This window comes from Capricornis sumatraensis, chromosome 20 (assembly GCF_032405125.1).
Source record: "Capricornis sumatraensis isolate serow.1 chromosome 20, serow.2, whole genome shotgun sequence".
In the NCBI taxonomy this organism is placed as follows: domain Eukaryota; kingdom Metazoa; phylum Chordata; class Mammalia; order Artiodactyla; family Bovidae; genus Capricornis; species Capricornis sumatraensis.
This window is the reverse complement of record NC_091088.1, coordinates 54,213,892-54,233,010: the sequence shown is the minus strand read 5'-3', so window position 1 is coordinate 54,233,010 and position 19,119 is coordinate 54,213,892. Positions and strand designations below refer to the sequence as shown.

Below are 19,119 nucleotides of genomic sequence, written 5' to 3'. Positions count from 1 at the left end.
AACATGATGATGTGACCTAGTCAGAACAGTGACGAATTCGTGGGTCGCTCACCTTGTGGACACGTATCCTGCCTCTAGTAGCTGTAACAGACCTCACGGCAGCAGCAGCTATGGCGATGGCAGACCTGGGCCGAGAGTCGCTCTGAACGGGAACCAGTGCAGAGACACCCGGGGCTCAGGGCCCGGCCCCGGGTCACAGAGGAGGCTGGGGCAGCCGGGTGAGGCCAGCAGGAAAGCTGGATGCCCAGTCGTTGCCCGGAGGGGATGGGGGAAGAGGAGGCCAGGGGGCCTTTGGGGAGCGGGGGCACAGGGGCTTCTGGCCTCTCAGCTCCCCTCATGCCCACTGAATGAATCATAATGGCTCCTGCGACGCCACAGTCACATCTGAGCACAAACATTCCCTGAAATTAAACCATCAGCCACTCCATGGGAGCCTGAAATGGTAACCAGCAACGGATGACAACATCAGATTTGGAGGCCCACAGGATCTGGGGGGTCCACCAGCCTGGGCGCTCCTCCCTGCAAGGTTGCAGGGCTGGTCCCAGGACCCCAGGCCCTCCACGAGTAGGGGCATGCATGCCCTGCCCCCCACACCCTCCCCTTCCAGGTGCCAGGAGCAGCCAGGGCGGCTGGTGTGCGGGGACCAGCACCACCCCCTCGTCCTGGGTCTGCAGAAACCATCTCCCCTGTGTGGCTTCGGCAGGATCCTGCCTGCAAACAGGGAAGCCTCTGCAGGGGAGTTGAGGGAGTAGAAACTGAGGGAGAGGAGAGGAGAGACAAGAGGCAAAGACTCTGGAAGAGAAAGACGGGAGGAGGAGCAGGAGCTGCCCCGACGGGCTGGTGGGCCCAGGGATGAAGCAGCCCTGACGCCTCCTCTGGGGCCTCAGCTCCCTTGTCAGTAACGTGGGAATAACAGTCACATCTTCCTGTAGTGAGGCTGTGGGGGTGACAGGGCTGACACGACTTAATCACGCCATGTCAGAAGCCTAGAAAAGTGTCCAAACACTGCGTAAGCTAATATGTGATTTCTACCGTTTCTGTAAGCCAGTGGCTCTCATCTCGGTTCAGAATCACACTACAGTCGCCCAGGGAGCTTAAAAAAAAAAACACACACACACACAAAACCCAGGGCTCAGGCCCCACAGCCAGAGATTCAGATTCAAGTGGTCTGACCTTTGGTTGTTTAGTCGCTCAGTGGCGTCCGACTCTTTGCGACCCCATGGACTGCAGCGCGCCAGGCTTCCCTGTCCTTCACCATCTCCGGGAGTTGGCTCAGACTCATGTCCGTTGAGTCAGTGATGTACACCTGTGCCAGGTAACCCTAAGGACCATGGGATGGGGGCGGAGAGGAGCCTGGACACAGAGTCCCAGGACTGAGTCCTCGGAGGGTGGTATAAGTGAGACAGACTGATGGGGGGCGGGGTAGGGTGCGGAAAGGAAAAGGAGAGGGAGGGGCAGGTCACGCGGCCCAGGAGGCCCCTCTCTGCCTGCCCACCGGAGTCTGGGGCCGGCTGAGGAATGCAAGGAATGAAGCCAGGCCTGGCACGGCCATCCCCAGGTCCCCTCCCCCCTCGCCAACTGCCAAGAGCCCATCCTTGGCCAGGTCACTGGCCAGGCTGTCAACCGCCCCCTGCTCCCCCAAGGCCTGGGCAACCACTCAGTCCTCCGGGCCTGAAGCCTACTCCTAGCCCTCTCCTTGGGGTGCCCGTCCTGAGCCCCTTTCTCCTCTTGGGTCCCCCAAGCCCCCAGTGCTGGACCACAGAGCGCAGCCCAGGCGAAGAGCCCTGATCAGTGGTGGGTGCACCGTGCTGACTGCAGCATGTGGCGGGCAGAGTTCATCTCCTGCTCTGGAGGCGGGAGTGGCCTGAGAAGGCTGCCCAGAGGTGTGACCTTTAGCCCAACCCCAGAGAATAACCGAGGTGAGAGCGTGAAACAAAGGCCTTGAGGCTGGAGCGCAGGAGGTAAGTGGAGGGATCAGGCCCAGCCCACCAGAGGGGACCTGGAAGGGTTTAGAGCCGGGAAGGGACGCACTCAGACCGCAACCACAGGCGCCGGCTGCCCTGCACCTGGTCCCCTCGCAGGGCTGGAGAACCTCGGCCGGCCTCCAAGGATGCTCAGCTATCCCCACATCCCGCCACCACCCCAGGGGGAGCGGCCCGGCCCTGGCTCCCTCTGGCCACTCTGTGAGGAGACCCCAGCGAGCTGCTTCCTGCATCCCTGAGCCTGTTTCCTGATAATTAAACCGTAAGCTGATTAGTCAAGGAAAACCTTTAATTAGCCCTTGAAATCATTCAGGAAAATTACAACCTCCTCTCCGGGCAACCTGCCCGCCCTCTGCCAGGGCCCAGGGGCGGTGCCTGGGAGGAAGCAGAGCATGGGGGAGCCAGGCTCCTGCCTCTGCTCTGAGGGCCTCACCCAGCCAGGCCGAGCCCAGGGAGCAAGACGCCACGCGGGAGGGGCGGCCACGGGCTCCCCTCTGCCACGTCACCAAGTGCCCGGAATAAACCCCGCAAGAGGTGGGCAAGGCCCGGCTGGAGAAGTGTGACCCTCTGCTGAGTGACATCAGAGGAGACCTAAATAAACCGAGAGACAGACCACGTTCATGGACTGGGAGACTCAACGTCATGTCTGTTTGTGGGGCGCGAGGCTTGTCTCATATCTAAGTGGCGGTACAAAAAGTCAACTGGCCGAGATACTTGGGAAGAAGGACGCATGCGTGGGAAGGCTTGCTCTCCAAGCCATCAAGACTTATTATCAACTAGTGGGACTTCCCTGGTGGTCCAGTAGCTAGGACTCTGCTCTCCCAATGCAGGGAGCCCAGGTTCGATCCCTGGTCAGGGACCTGGATACCACACGCTGCAGCTGAAGATCCTGCCGGCTGCTAAAGAGACTGAAGATCTCTTGCACCACAACTAAGACCTGGCTTGGCCATTTAAATGGAAATATTAAGAAAAAAAGACAACTATATGAATTAGGATAGCGGGGTACTGATACAGGAATAGGCAAACTTGAGCACAAGAAAGAATGAGAGCACCCAGAAACAGACCCACTTACAGAGACATGACTTTACGGCCCAGGTGGCAGAGGAGAAACGACGGCCTATTGTCACAACGGTGTACGAATGACTGGAGATCCAGGTGGAAAATGTGAAACTGAGTGAATACCTCACACCACACACATGCGTGCGCACGCGCACAGAAATTCCAGAACAAAGAGCGACTAAATGTGAAAAGTAGAACTATAAAACTATAAAGGAAGTGGGTGATAAATCTGCCTACAGTAAAATTAAAAGCTTCACCAAAAGACACAATTTAAAGAAACTGAAAAGACAGGCCACCAAATGAGAGAAGATAAGGAGGACCAGCTTAGAAACACAGGTTCTGGTCCAGACTCCTAAGACTTAACTCACAGAAATTCAAAATGAAAATGCAGACAGCCTGGAGGAGAAAGAGGCAAGCGGCTGGAATGGGCCCTTCACAGGGGGCGCTCCGGATGTGCACTCCAGATGTGCACAGAGCGGGGAAGGCTGCTCTGGCCCGGGAGGAGACGGCACCACACCAGCTCAGCACCAGTGGGCAGGATGGGCCCAGCACTCAACACTGGCGCTGCCCTCACCTCCCTCATCTCTGAAATGGGTCGAAACCTTCCGGGAGGACTGAGCAGAAGCAGTGTGGGAGTTCTGTACAGGCATTGGGCCTGGCACGTGCAAACCCTCAATTAGTTCTCCCTATTAATCAGCCTCAGGAATAAGGACTCCCCAGGCTCAAGGTCATTTGAGGCCTTCTCTCGCCTCCGAGATGGAGCTGGGATATGTCAGGGGTGTGGGAAGAAGGCTGAGAGTCCAAGAGACAGGCTCCAAGTGGGTAGCAACTGGGTTTGTTTATCAGCACAGTGTCCCTGGAGGCCACAAAGGGCCAGGCACTCCTGAGTATTTGTTGGAAAAAAGATAATAAACCAGTCACATTCCTATTTCTCTGCCAGGCCCGAGGATAAGTGTGTTAGGAGCAGAACCTCAGATATGCCCTGGGACACCCAGAGGAGCCTTGGTTCTAGAGAGGAAGAAACTGGGACACAGAGAGGCCCAAGTGGCTGTCAAGATTCAATTCCAGAGCAGACAGAACCAAATGTCAGTCTTCTTTCAGTTCCTCAAAGGTGCCCTGCGCTCTCCTGCCTCGGACATCAGCTCCCTCAGCCTCGAACCCACGACCCTCCACCTCCCCGAGTTCATCCTTCAAGTGGCAGTTCCTCCTCAGGAAAGCCTGCTCTGGAATCCTCACCTGGGGGGAACTACCCCCCTCCCCCCCATCCAACATACACCCTGGCAGAGATACACTCCACTTCTTACACCCTCTCATTCATTCATTCAGCCCACCAGTGCTTGGGGAGCAACTAGTGGAAGTCAAGCCCTGAGGATACAGCAAGGGACACAGTAAGCGGCCCACCTGCCCCCGCCCCGAAGCTAAGTTATGGGGGTGGGTGGGCGAGGGGGACACCAAGCAACACACCCGGCCACCCTGGAGCAGTAGCGATGGTGAGTGGACCAGGGAAGCCAAGCAGGCGAAGGTGGGGAGCGAGTGACAAGGACCTGTAGACCTAGGAGGGGCCGCTGAATAAGCAGCCCGAGGCAGACTCGGCCCGGAACGCTCCAGCGACAGGGCCGCAGGAGGTGAGTGAAGGCGAGCAGGGAAGCTGGGCCAGAATCTTCCGGGACCTGGAAGGCTGCTCCCCAAAGGAGATGAAGCCAGGGAAGGGGTCCCCCGCAGGACAGCGGCGGGATCTGACCCGGGCTCCCTCTAGCTGGGCGTGCGGACCGACTGTGGGGCAGTGGCTGGGGGGGTGCGGGGGTGGGCTGCCCCCACAGTGGAGGCTGGAGTTGAGGGTGGCAACAAAGAGTGGGAGGTCCCGGGTTCTCATCTGAAGGTAGAAACGCAGGCTTTCTGGACATCCTGGATGTGGAGGAAGAGGCCAAGAGGAGTCAGGATGACATCAGATTCCCAGCCTGACCAGGAGGGTGGATGGGATGCCCGTGAACGAGGCAGGGCCGCTGGGAGAAGATGGGGCCTGGAGTCTGGTCTATTTTCCGTGTCTCCGTGTCACTCTTGGTCCATACAGAGTCCGCTGCCAGACCGAGCCCAGTGAGGGAGCCTGTTGTGTTCACCGGGGTCTCAAGAGCCCAGAGGCAAGCATAAGAAGCGGGATGGGTAAGGAACCCCGGGGAGGAGAAAAGACAAGAGGACTTATCTTGGTGATAAGCTTCTGCAGGAGATGAGAATATAAAATGCTCCAAGGTCAACTGCAGAATCTGACAGGCCCCGTGTTAGGGAGGGAGGCTGTGCAGCTGCCGACAGGCAAGGACAGCTGCGTGGCGGGGTCTGCTAAAGGTGACGAGACACACCCCCCACCCCACCCGAGCACTGCACCCTGGACGTGATCCCTGGGGAAGTGTGGGCACAGACATCCTGGCAGACATGTTCAAAGAGCACATTCACACCTGGGCAGTGGGAGCGGAGAACTAAGTTACGGTTAGAACACTGCACGGTGAACAGACCACTCGCACCCGCGACCCCAGGGATGCGCCTCCCAGACCAAGGATGAGGGAGACCAGACGGGGCCGTGCTGGAGGAGTCCGTTCGTGCGAAGGGCGCGAGCTGCCAAGGTGGCGGCTAGGACTCGGGACGCAGACCTGGTAAAACCGCCAGACAGGCAGGGAGCTGGTGAGCCCCAAAGTCAGGGAGGTGGCCGCTACTGGGGTTGCGGTCAACAGGGAGGTCCTGGGGTGGGGTGTTCTCAGTCTCCGCCTAGGTGTGGGGAAATGCTGCTCACCTTATAATTACCTGTTAGACTGATGTGTGCACTGATGCACTTTTCCGTAGGTATGTTAAGCTTCACAATTATTAAAGGTTGAAAAAGAGGTGGAATTATCAAGGTACCTAACACACACACACACACACACACACAGCGACCTGGGGCCAGGCTTCTGCTGAAGACGAGGAGGAGGGAGAAGGGGGCTGTGGAGGCGCTGGAGGCAGCAGAGGAGGGGGTCCCTAGGGAAAAAGCAAGCACCAGAAAGAGGGAGCGCGTGCGCTTAGGGCTTGATGGGGGAGGGGTCCTCACCTGGGGGACGGCGGGAGCCCGGCCCTCTCTCGCCGGCCTACTTCCTCCCCATTCCCGGCACTGAGCGAGGAGGGCCGGGGGAGGGGAGGCGGCCCAGGCCGCTTCCCGTAGGGTGGGAGTGGCTGAAACCCGCTGGGGGAAGCCAGCCCGAAACTGCCACACAATGCCGCTTTATCAGGAGTTTCCAGGGCCGGGCTGGGGCTGGCGGAGGGGAGCAGAGGGCGGGGGAGGGAGGCTCTCTCTGTGGGGCCCCTGCCTGGAGCCCCCACCTGCCAAGGTGTGCCCTCCGAGCTCCGCTGCAGCCAGCCCTGAGTGGGCGCGGGGGCGAGAGGGACAGCCTTCTAATCCCTTGGCTCAGTGAGGGGGGTGGCTCAGGGAGTGCCCCCCAGTGGTTAGGAGCCCCGGGCCAAACCCCAGCCCTGCTGACTCTGTGACACCAGGCTGGTCTCCTGGGATCTCAATTTCCTCCTCTTAAAAGGAAGAGAAGAACAAGTACGGGGTTTTCCTGATAGCTTAGTTGGTAAAGAATCTGTCTGCAACCTGGGTCGGTAAGATCCGCTGGAGAAGGGATAGGCTACCCACTCCAGTATTCTTGGGCTTCTCTTGTGGCTCATCCGCCTGTAATGCGGGAGACCTGGGTTGGATCCCTGGCTTGGGAAGATCCCCTGAAGAAGGGAAAGGCTACCCACTCCAGTATTCTGGCCTGGAGAATTCCACAGGCTGTATAGTCTATGGGGTCATCAAGAGTCAGACACGACTGAGTGACTTTCACTCACTTCACTCAAGAACATGTACACCTAGGGTTTCCCTGGTGGTCAGCGGTCAAGACTCCGAGCTCTCACTGCAGGGGTGCAAGCTCGGATCCGATCAGGGAACTTAAGATTCCACATGCCACTCAACGCAGCCGAAACAAACAACAACAACAACAAAAAGCCCTAAATACCTACATCTTGGGGTTGCTAGGAGGATGGGATAAGTTCATTTACTCAAAACACGCAGAACGGTACCTGCTAATACCAATAACATAGAGAACTCCTATGAGGACTAATACCAGCAGCTAATAGTCTTTGAACATCGACTATGCATTCTGCCTGATGAGCAGGCATCTACATCCTCAGAACAACCCCATAAAGGAGGTATCATTATCATCCTCATTTTACAGATGAGGACACGGAGGTACAGAGAGGAGAAGCAACTTGTCTGGGATCACACAGCCAAGAGTGGCGAGCTTGGTTCCAGAGTCCGTGCCCTCAATCTCCACTACCATCAGACAGGTTAAGAGCTCCGGATTGGAGAGGGCAGGCCTGCCTGGGTTTGAGTCCCACATTTGCCTCTCACACGCTGTAGGGTGTCTAGCCTCTGCCTCAGTTTCTTCTTTTTAGGGAAAGCAAAATATCACACATAGACAGGAAAGGAATTCCAAATGGCTTTCAACAAAGATGCTCCCCTTTGCTCATGTTAAAATTAGAACCACAGTGAGGACCACTCGGCACCTGTCTGACTGGCCGAGGTCAAAGCATCTGATGACACCCGTCCACAGGGTGAGCATGGGAGGAGACAGACCCTGGCGCCCCTGGACACTGGGGGTGGGGGTGCGAACCGGCACGGACTCTTGGCAGACCAGGACACTACTGCAGGGCTCCTGGGCACACATCTCAGACCCCAAGCACCTCCAGAGGTGCACACAGCTCACATGCGTGTGCAGGAAGACATCACACCATGGAATCTGCCCCAGCCGTAGAAAGTGCAAGGGAGCCCCTGACCTCCTGACACAGAACTTAAGAGTGAAAAGTGCAAGGAGCAGGACAGAATACAAACGTGAAAAGTCAGCTCCATGTGAGCAAAGCAAAAGTGGGAGAGAACACGGGCAGGAACAAATGTCCAGGAAAGAAGAGAAAGCAGAACAAGGCTGTCTCTGGGAAGGGGCCGACCACCAGGATGGGAAAGAGACCTACAGCTGCACAGCCTCTGTGCTCTGCGCGGCTTCTCAACTGCAAACAGATCATACATGCCGCTGGGGCAAAAATGGGCCTTCTTAAAATTAAAATGCAGGAAAAGAGAAATGAGGTTAATAACACCCCTTCCTCAGGGCTCTGGGCTGAGCTGCTGGGAGATGCTTATAAAGCACACATCTAGCTCTTAGCACTTGGGAGCTGGGGGCTCGCGCAGTGTCCTGAGGGTATGGGAGCAGGTGAAGAGGAGGCTGCAGCCCAGAGGGGGGCACATCCGATAAGCTTACTCTGTGCCCGGCAACATGCAAGCACGTCGACATCAGTCTCCTCAGACCCTCGCAATAGCTCATTTAACAGCTGAGGAGGACATCCCCGGTGGCTTAGCTGTAAAGAACCCACTTGCGATGCAGGCAATGCAAGAGATGCGGGTTCGATCCCTGGGTTGGGAAGATTCTCCTGGAGAAGGAAATGGCATCCCACTCCAGTGTTCTTGCCTGGAGAATCTCATGGACAGAAGAGCCTGGCGGGCTGCAATCCATGCGACCTCAAAGTGCCGGACACGGCTGAAGCAACAGCATGAGCACCGTGTGAGGAAGGAGAGGCCGAGGCGGCCCTGCCTTCCGCCCCCCGCCCCGGGGTCCCCGTTAGGGCATCGGGCTGCGGGGTGCGGGGAATGCGTGGCCCTGGCAGGGAAGCTGCCACTGCTCCCAGGATGGCAGCAGAGCACCTGGCACCCTGGGGAAGGGCAGGGTGGGACCAGGGGCCCTGTGACACTGGCAGCGGTGAGTGGTGGCTCCTGATACATCTGCCGTAGCTGGCTCCCCTGGGACCTGGGAAAGCTCCCCTTCTGACCCTCCTTGCCTCCCCCTCAACCTTCCTGTGGGCCAGAGCAGCTGTGAGACAATAAGCCCCAGCCCCGGATGGGTGGCTGGGCCGGGAAGGGTCCCATTTCCCTGGCCGTGACTTGGAAGGAGACCGCTTCCTGCTGGCAGCATCTGTGGCCGCCTGGCTGGGGTGATGGGAGAAGCAGCTGCTGGGGACACCCCAACCGCCGTCTGGCCAGGAAGTCTGGCTCACTGGGAGCCAGCAGGACAAGGAGCGGTGACGCAGTGGGCCAGAAGGGGAAGGAGCTGTGGGCGGCCCTGAGGGAGGCGCGGGCCCAGGGCTCAGAAACTACCCAGGCTGCCCCTAAAGAGTTTCTGTCCAAACAGGAACCTGGGTTAAGAACAGGAAGTAGCCTGCCCTTATCAAAACCACTTCCAAGTCACTGGAGGGCCACTGTAAAAACAAGCAGTGACTCTGGAGCCCAAAGGCCTGGAGTTCAAGTCCTGCCTCTGCCACCTGCCTGCTGTGTGGCCCAGGCAGGTCACACACCTCTCTGGGGCTCATTCTGTCATCTCTAAATGGGTTAATAACCGTACCTATGGGCTTCCCAGGTGGCACAGTGGTAAAGAACCCGCCTGCCAATGCAGGACATGAAGAGACATGGGTTTGATCCCTGGGTCGGGAAGATCCCCTGGAGGAGGAAATGGCAACCCGCTCCAGTATTCTTGCCTGGGGAATTTCATGGACAGGGGAACCTGGCGGGCTAGAGTCCATGGGACTGCGAGGAGGCAGGCACGACTGAGCGAATACACCCCCACAGAGCGGTGCCTGCCTGTAGGCTGCTGTGAAGATCAAATGGGTTCATACGAGTAAAGGACTCAAAACCTTAGCCAGCACTCAGGACCCTTCTCCATCTCCACCAGTCTCATGCTGCCCACCCTCCCCGGCATGGACTATCCCTCTCCCTCCCCCGCCTTCCCTGATCTGTTCCCCACATGGAGCGATCTTCATAAAAGGGAAAGCAGATGCTGCTTAAAGCCCTACGATGATTCCTATCACACACAGAAAGAAATCCACACTCCTTGTCTCAGCCCGTCGACCCCTGCTGTATCCTGTCTGCCAGACCTCCCCATGTCCTTGGCCTCGCTGCTGACTCGGCCACCCTGGCTTCTCTGGTGGGACCCTGACATCCCAAGCGCCTTCGGACCTTGAGGCCTTCACACTTTCTGCACCCACTGCCTGCTCTGTTCTTCCCAGCTCTCCCTTCTCCAGAAAGCCCTCGCTGGACCCCCAGGTGGAGTGAGGAGCCGCCTCCGGGTTCTTTCAGTCCCTGCCTCGTCCCAGCCCTGACCATTCTGCTCGAGCATCCCTACCCAGCCTGACCACTCTGGGCCGTCACTCTGGGGCCAGGTCTGTCTCCTTCACAGTCCTGCGACCCCTGAGGACTGGGCTTTGACTGCGCTGGTCACCACGGGGACCGATGAGCAGTGTAACACACACACACAGAGTAACCAGGTTTTCCTCGTCCCCTTCCGAGCGGCACTTCCTTTCTCTTTGCCTCCTTCCTGAGGAGGTTTAAGTCAGTATGTTTCCCTTTCCAAAGGCCAGCCCTGGGAGATGATCCCCCAGGAGAGGTGGGTCAAAGTTTCAGCCACTGTCCTGGATGTCCTGGAGGGCAAAGGTCAAAGCCTTTCCCAGCCTACCTTCTCCTCTGGGTGTGGGGGTCCAACAGGTGTCAGACCCCAGCTAAGCTCATCACATGAACCGTACCCCTGTCTGCAACCAGACCGGGGAAGGGGGCAGGTGGCATAAAACCCACCACCTCAGGGCTGAGGAAACTGTTTTGGCAAGGACTGCAAGCTTGCCCGAAGCAGCACGGAGCCCAGGGAACCCTGAGGCACTGCTGGGAAACACGCTGGTACAAATGCTGAACAGAGCAATCTGGGAAGATCCAGCCTTTCCACTGTGCGGCATATGCCTGAGAGACTCTGGCTGCAGGACACAGGGAAACACACTCTAATGTTCGTGGCAGCGCTGTCTGTCCAGTCCCAGTGGAAACCACCTAAACAGCCACCAAAAGATGGACGGGTAACTCTGGTGCAGCACCATCACAAAAGGAAACACACAAGGGGGAAATGAACGACCTGCGCCAGATCTACACTCGTCCACACGAGAAACAGCCACACTGACGCAGAGAAGCAGCAGCAGGCTGTTTCCCGTGGCGCCATCTGTAACGACCTGTGAAAACGTGGACAACCCTGGCCGGCCATTACCACCACGTGCTGAAGCTAGCCCCACCCCAGACCAAGGGCACCCAGGCCAGAGTCCAGGAGGGGGCAGGGGGCTGGGGCAGCAGCTTTCTGGAAAGCTCTCCAAGTGACTGCAGCGTGGAGCCAGGGTTGAGAGCTATTACTCTGTCGTTTGCAAATCCCTCCGAGGGTAGTAACAGTAGGAAAACCTGTGAGGGAAGGCTGGAGGCCAAATCCAGCCCAGTGGCTACCATCGGGAAGGCGGGGCAGAGAACAGGGGCCTGTAACTGTATCCACAGTCCCAGGCTGGACGCTGGAAGCCTGGGTGTTTTGCTATATTGAAGCTCTACTCTTTCCACTAGTCTAAAACGTATCATAAGAACAAAACTGGCACACAAGACATCACTTGCCCAAGGTCCCATGGCTGGTAAGTGACGGGGAGGGAACCTGAATGTCGGTGTCCAGTGCCAAATCCCTATCCAGCACCAAAGCCCGCCTTTATCTGTGCTGAGACGCCGCTGAGCGAGCTGCCACTGCGGGGATTGGTAGTGCTCCCTGGCCACGTGCCCACCCAGTGACCCTGCCAGAGCAAGCCAGGAGGCAGGTGGAGACGGACGGACTTCACCTCTGAGGCCCTCCCCAGGCAGCAGTAGCTGCAATAGCCTGAAGACTAGGGCAGACACAGCCGCTACCGTGTGCCAGGCCTTGGGCCAAGCTCTTTACGCTCCACATCCTCACGGCAGGTCTGAGGTAGCCACTATCATTATGCCCATTTTGCACAGGGGGAAACTGAGGCCCAGAAAAGTTAAGCGACTTGCCCACGATCACACAGCCTGTGAGTGATGGAGCTGGGTGTGAGCCAGGCATCCTTGTCCCAGCGTCCCCTCTCTGAACCACTCCCAGGTACTGCCTCAGAGCTCCACACACATGGGGCGGCCACTCATCTGCCTCTGCTCCACTGCCCACCCCACTCCAAGCCGGGAACCCTAGGGGTCTCACTCAGGCTCCATGCTGCCCACAGCCCCCAATTCTGCGCCCCTGACCTCCACGTACGCCTTTCCTTCTGCTTGGCACACTCCTTCCCATTCCTCCTACCCATCCTTCAGAGACTGCCCAGGGGACTTTCCAAGTCTGGGGCCCCGGGTCGGGGCTTTTTCCTCGCCCCCGAGCATGTGTTCCCAGGTCACATCACCCTGGGCGAGATGTAGCCATGTCTCACTGGCTAGGGGTCTGCTCCCAGTCTGCTCCCACCAAGGGACACTGAGGGCCCCTGGGGGCCAGGGGCTCCCCGCGGTCCTGCCCACTGCTGCAGACCCAGCACCATGCCCAACATTCAATCGCCACCAACCCTGTGGGGATTCAGGGAAAGAACATGGGAAAACTCCTGCCTGTGAGGGGCCCACCTTCTAGCAGGAGGCAGATCAACTGCGCTCTGATAAATAAGTTAAGCACAGATGAAGCGCTGGCAGAGAACAACAGTGAGATAAAGAGTGTGTGGGGACAGGGTGGTCCCGGTCAAGCTGTGAGCGACTGGTGACTGAGAGGGTACAGAGCAGAGACGGGATTCCAGGCAAGGGAACAGGAAGGTCAAAGACCTGGAGACAGGCATGAGCCTGCAGAGCCGAAGAGCAGCAGGCAGGCCAGCGTGGCTGGACCTCCCGGAGGGGTGGGGAGAGCAGCAGAACCAGAGGTGGGAGCAACTGACGGCCGTGATGAGAGGTTGCGGTTTTAAGTACAGAGAACACCCAACTTTGTACAGAGTACCACCCAAGGACACCCTCCCTAGCCAGTAGCCTGCCAGACTCACTTGGACTCTGGGCCACCCACAAACACCACATCCCATAGGCCCAGGGGAACCTCTCCTCCCAGATCACACCCTTCCACAGAGGCCAAAGAGACAATCTATTCCTGCCCAAGGAGTGGCCCAGCCTTGCCCAGCTCCCTGCTTCTAGGAACAGACTGCCAGCAGTTTACAGTGTGGTGACTGGAGGCTGGAGCTCTGGAATTATTCAGATCCAGCAGGGAATCTTCCTCCATTACTTAGCAGGAGCTCTCCATGCCTCACTTCTCCTGGCTGTGAAGTGGGTCTATCCAGATTGTGCTATAGTAAGACTAGGCACACAGGGTGCTGAGAACAGCCTCAGCACTCATTAAGTATTAACCAACAGAATGAGTATTTGAGAGTCAGCAGAACATAGAACTCTGAGCCCAGGACTCCAGAGTTCAAATCTCAGCTGCAAAACTAACTCATTAGGCGGCCCTGCGCAAAACACTAAGCCTCTTAGTAATGGCACCAAGCCCATGAGGTTGTGGTCAGGATTAAATACACGGTAGGCGTTCAGAACAGGGCCTGACACACAGTAAGTGCTTTCTGAGTTTGTTATTCTTTTCATCATCTGGGGGAGGGGAGGTTCCTTCTCCCCCTTAGGAAAGCACCTTTGACCTCTTTCTTGAGTGTCCTCTCCCTCCCCTCCAGCAATATGTCCCATTTGGGTTTTAACTTTTGACCCTTGGGACCATCACCTGTGATCTTTCTACAATTTGGTCACGTTCCACCTTTGGTCCCATAAAGATGCCCCCCAAGCCAAATCTCATTCATTTGCTTCACTGGCTGCTGCCTTAAATCCCCAATCCGCCGCCCCCAAGGCTGTGACTTCTGACCCTCATGGGCACATCCTGCCATCAAATTATTAATTTTGACCCCCCTTTTTGACATTCACCCCGTGCCCCTCCAACGAGCTCCCGCTTCAAACTTTGAATTTTGCGCCCCCCTCGCCACGCCCCCTTCGTTAGTTTGACCTCTGACCTCCTCTACAACTCCCTCCCGCTCAGCGTTGACCCGCGACCCCCTGGAAGCGACCCTTCCCTCCACGAGTGAACTTTGACCCCAGCGGCCCCGCCCCCTAGTCGCGTAAACGCTCTTCCACCGCATCGCCCAGCGCACACCAACCCCCCGGCCAGACAGCTTATCCTACCGGCTCGGCACCGCAGTCGCTCGCGGCCTGGCCGCTCGGCCTGGAACTCGGCGCCCTCCTGCTGCCCTCAACTCTCTGGCGCCGCCGCCGCCACAGCCACTGCCGCCGCCATGTTGAATCCCCAACGAACATCCGGGGCTTTCCCCCTTCGCCGCCCACCAGTCCCCATAGCAACGGGGCTGATCCAGCAGGGGGCAGGGCCGGCTCAGGGGCGGAGCTGGACGCCTGGCAGCGCCCTCTCCAGCCTCTGATTGGTGCGTGTTGTCCAATCGGAGACCTTCGGGCGGAAAATGCCGAGCCGGGATTGGAAAATTTGGAAAGGTTGCGGGTAGTTTGGCTCCAAGCCCACTTGGATTTTTAAAGGGGAAAATGACTATTCTCTTGTAACTGCATCCCACCTTCCACCCAAAGGAATTAGGGAGTGGAAGCCAGTAGTGGGTAATAATGGCCAGAAACGGCTCTGAAGCATGAACTATGTGTCGGACACCCTGCCAAGTGAAATTTCTTGGTGAATACTCAGTGCAACCGTGTTGTATATTAATGCCCATTTACGGATAAATTGAGGTTCAGAGGGGACAAACTAGCTGCTTGGGGAACACAGAAAGTAAATAATGAGTTTTGAACGACGTCTGTCAGTCTGAGCCCGAGAACTTCACCCTGAACCAAGACACTGTTTTTGGTAAGTTTTATGTTTCTTGCAAAGAAATAGAGGAAAACAACAGAATGGGAAAGACTAGAGATCTCTTCAAGAAAATTAGAGATACCAAGGGAACATTTCATGCAAAGATGAGCTGAATAAAGGACAGAAATATATGGACCTAACAGAAGCAGAAGATATTAAGAGGTGGCAAGAATACACAGAAGAACTGTACAAAAAAGATCTTCACGACCAAGATAATCACGATGGTGTGATCACTCACCTAGAATGTGAAGGCCAGTGGGCCTTAGAAAGCATCACTATGAGCAAAGCTAGTGCAGGTGATGGAATTCCAGTTGAGCTATTTCAAATCCTGAAAGATGATTCTGTGAAAGTGCTGCACTCAATATGCCCGCAAATTTGGAAAACTCAGCAGTGGCCACAGGACTGGAAAAGGTCAGTTTTCATTCCAACACCAAAGAAAGGCAATGCCGAAGAATGCTCAAACTACTGCACAATTGCACTCATCTCACACACTAGTACAGTAATGCTCAAAATTCTCCAAGCCAGGCTTCAGCAATACGTGAACCGTGAACTTCCAGATGTTCAAGCTGGCTTTAGAAAAGGCAGAGGAACAGAGATCAAATTGCCAACATCCACTGGATCATGGAAAAAGCAAGAGAGTTCCAGAAAAACATCTATTTCTGCTTTATTGACTATGCCAAAGCCTTTGACTCTGTGGATCACAATTAACTGTGGAAAATTCTGAAAGAGATGGGAATACCAGACCACCTGACCTGCCTCTTGAGAAACCTGTATGCAGGTCAGGGAGCAACAGTTAGAACTGGACATGGAACAACAGACTGGTTCCAAATAGGAAAATGAGTACCTCAAGGCTGTATATTGTCACCCTGCTTATTTAACTTATATGCAGAGTACATCATGAGAAACGCTGGGCTGGAAGAAGCACAAGCTGGAATCAAGATTGCCGGGAGAAATATCAGTAACCTCAGATATGCAGATGACACCACCCTTATGGCAGAAAGTGAAGAGGAACTAAAAAACCTCTTGATGAAAGTGAAAGAGGAGAGTGAAAAAGTTGGCTTACAGCTCAACATTCAGAAAACGAAGATCATGGCATCTGGTCCCATCACTTCATGGGCAATAGATGGGGAAACAGTGGAAACAGTGTCAGACTTTATTTTTAGGGGCTCCAAAATCACTGCAGATGGTGACTGCAGTCATGAAATTAAAAGACGCTTACTCCTTAGAAGGAAAGTTATGACCAACCTAGATAGCATATTGAAAAGCAGAGACATTACTTTGCCAACAAAGGTCCATCTAGTCAAGACTATGGTTTTTCTAGTAGTCATGTATGGATGTGAGAGTTGGACTGTGAAGAAAGCTGAGCGCCAAAGAATTGATGCTTTTGACCTGTGGTGTTGGAGAAGACTCTTGAGAGTCCCTTGGACTGCAAGGAGATCAGTCATGAGTGTTCTTTGGAAGGACTGATGCTAAAGCTGAAACTCCAATACTTTGGCCACCTCATGTGAAGAGTTGACTCATTGGAAAAGACTCTGATGCTAGGAGGGACTGGGGGCAGGAGGAGAAGGGGACGACAGAGGATGTGATGGCTGGATGGCATCATTGACTGGATGGACATGAGTCTGAGTGAACTCTGGGAGTTGGTGATGGACAGGGAGGCCTGGTGTGCTGCAATTCATGGGGTCGCACACGACTGAGCGACTGAACTGAACTGATGTTTGTTTTTAGTAGGCATTTGTTAAAAAAAAAAAGGGTAAAAAAAAAACCCATAAACTAAACTCGGACATCTTTTTCTGTGATTTCACTCATTGGGTTCTAGCCAATGAGTCTGTGTGTGTGTGTTAGTCTCTCAGTCGTGTCCAACTCTGCAACTCCATTGAATGTAGCCTGCCAGGCTTCTCTGTCGATGGAATTCTCCAGGCAAGGATAATGGAGTGCATTGCCAGTCCCTTCTCCAGGGGATCTTCCCAAACCAGGGATCGAACCCAGGTCTCGGGCAGTGCAGGCAGTTTCTTTGTTGTCTGAGCCACTGGGGAAGCCCAGTCAATGGGTTTGCTCTTCCCCATCCCCACAAAAAACTCAGGTGTTCTCCCACTTCAAGAACATTACATTGATTATTCCTTTTTTCTGGAATAGACTTCCCCCAGGTACCCTCATTTCAAAATGGGGAAAGTCAGTGTGATAATGCATGCAAAGTGCTTGCTGGTACTTGGAATTTAGTAAGCGGGGCTTCCCAGGTGGCATCAATGGTAAAGAACCTTCCTCCCTGTGCAGAAGACATGAAAAGACATGGGTTCAATCCCTGGGTTGGGAAGATCCCATATTCATTTGGGATCGCCTGGTGGCTGAGATAGTAAAGAATCTGCCTGCAATGAAGGAGACCTGGGTTTGATACCTGGGTCAGGAAGATCCCCTGGAGGAGGAAATGGCAACCCACTGCAGTATTCTTTCCTGGAGAAGTCCATGGACTAAGGAGCCTGGCAGGCTACAGTTCATGGGGTTGCAAAGAGTTGGAGAGGACTGAGCGACTAACACATTAACATTTAACACAGGTACCCTCATGGCTTCTTCCTCCCTTCTCTCCTTCAAGGTTTACTCATATGTCACCTTAACAGGGGAACTGTTCCAGCCCACCCTGACTAATGCAACAAACACCCCTCTCTCATGCTACTAAACTCCTTACCTTGTCTGGTTTTATTTTCTGTTACTCAGATCACCCTCTAATATACTATCTAATACACAGAATTAGCTAATCGTAGTTATCGGGTTTTGGCCATCTGCCTTGCTGGCATGTCTCTCCGTGAGAGCATGGAGTTTTGTTTTGGTCACTGTGCATGCCCACTAGTTGAATGGATGGTTGGATGAGTTGTGAATCCACCTCTGCAGAAGTACTCTTAGATGTTTAGCGCATATCTCTTGTCCCAGCACAGTGTCTTACAGAGTAGGCATTTAATTAATATCTGCAAAAGCAGTGAATGGATGATGCATAATTTCTTTTTTTTCACTGTACTGTCAGTGTGCGTGCTCGGTCACGTCTGACTCTTTGCAACCCTACAGACTGTAGCCTGCCAGGCTCCTTTGTCCATGGGATTCTCTAGGCAACAATACTGGAGTGAGTGGGTTGCCATTTCCTTCTCCAGGGGATCTTCCAGACTCAGGGATCAAACCCTTGTCTCCCGCATCTCCTGCATTGGCAGGTGGATTCTTTACCACTGAACCACCTGGGAAGCCCTGTACGTTCACATACCTTTTACAACAGAATCAGAAAAAAAAAAAAAAAGATAAAATAAATAAAACAGAATCAGAAACACATTTATAATTTTGTATCTTTTTAAAACAAGACTATAAATACCACTAGTACCTTTCCATGTCATTAAATATTCTTCAAGAACATTTGTTTTAATGGCTGCGTAAGATGCCATTCTGTCAATGAACTCTAATTCGTTTGAACCACTTGTTGAACATCTAAACTGTGATAAATATTTTGCTATTATAAATAACCCCCCCCCCAAATTCAAGTAGCTGAATATTTGTGCACATCTCTAATTATTTCCTTTGAATAGATCAGCACAAATGCAACTGTTGGGTCAAAGGAAATGTACATCTTCAAGATATAATAATAGCTGTTCCCATGCCTCAAACATTTCTATGCACTATGCACGGTGCTAAGCCGTGTAATTTAAACAGCAGGGACTGTGATTATCCCTGCTTTGCAGAGGAGGAAACTGAGGCTTAGAGAAGTAACTTCATTTGCTTAAAGTCACACACCGGGCTCATCTCCAGCTTTAACTCCCAGGCAAGGCTCTCGCTAACTGCCCTCTGCTGCCTCCGTATGGCCTGGGACTCACATTGCAAGTTGTGCTGTAGGTTGGTTCAGTGCAGTCTCAGCCGCTTTGGATTCTTTGTGACCCCATGGACTACAGCATGCCAGGCTTCCCTGTCCTTCGCCATCCCCCAGAGTTTGCTCAGCTTCATGTCCATTGAGTCGGTAATGCCATCCAACCATCTTATCCTCTGTCATCCCCCTCTCCTCCTGCCTTCAATCTTTCCCAGCATCAGGGTCTTTTTCAGTGAGTTGGCTCTTCACATCAGGTGGCCAAAGTATTGGAGCTTCAGCTTCAACATCAGTCCTTCCAGTGAATATTCAGGACTGATTTCCATTAGGATTGACTGGTTTGATCTCCTTGCAGTCCAAGGGATTCTCAAGAGTCATCTCCAACACACAACTGGAAAGCATCAAATCTTTGGCCTCTTGGTGAAAGTGAAAGAGGAGAGTGAAAAAGTTGGCTTAAAACAATATTCAAAAAACAGATCATGGCATC

General features: G+C 54.5%; 1 protein-coding gene and 1 non-coding gene across 4 annotated transcripts in view; one reads left to right on the top strand and one right to left on the bottom strand.

The window, feature by feature from the left end:
* The window catches only part of PAK4 (p21 (RAC1) activated kinase 4), a 47,360-nt gene extending 33,135 nt beyond the window's left edge, over positions 1 to 14,225 (bottom strand). For 2 of the 3 annotated variants that reach the window (XM_068991885.1, XM_068991888.1), the window contains exon 1: positions 14,116 to 14,225. The gene's annotated coding sequence lies outside the window, so the exon portion shown is untranslated. Of the gene's footprint in view, positions 1 to 1,173; positions 1,322 to 6,114; positions 6,162 to 14,115 lie in introns of those variants that run through there. The other variant, XM_068991886.1, reaches the window with a different exon arrangement.
* TRNAG-CCC (transfer RNA glycine (anticodon CCC)) lies at positions 2,770 to 2,842 on the top strand. Its single transcript has one exon. It is a non-coding gene; the product is annotated as a tRNA-Gly (tRNA).
* Positions 14,226 to 19,119: the final 4,894 nt, after the last annotated feature.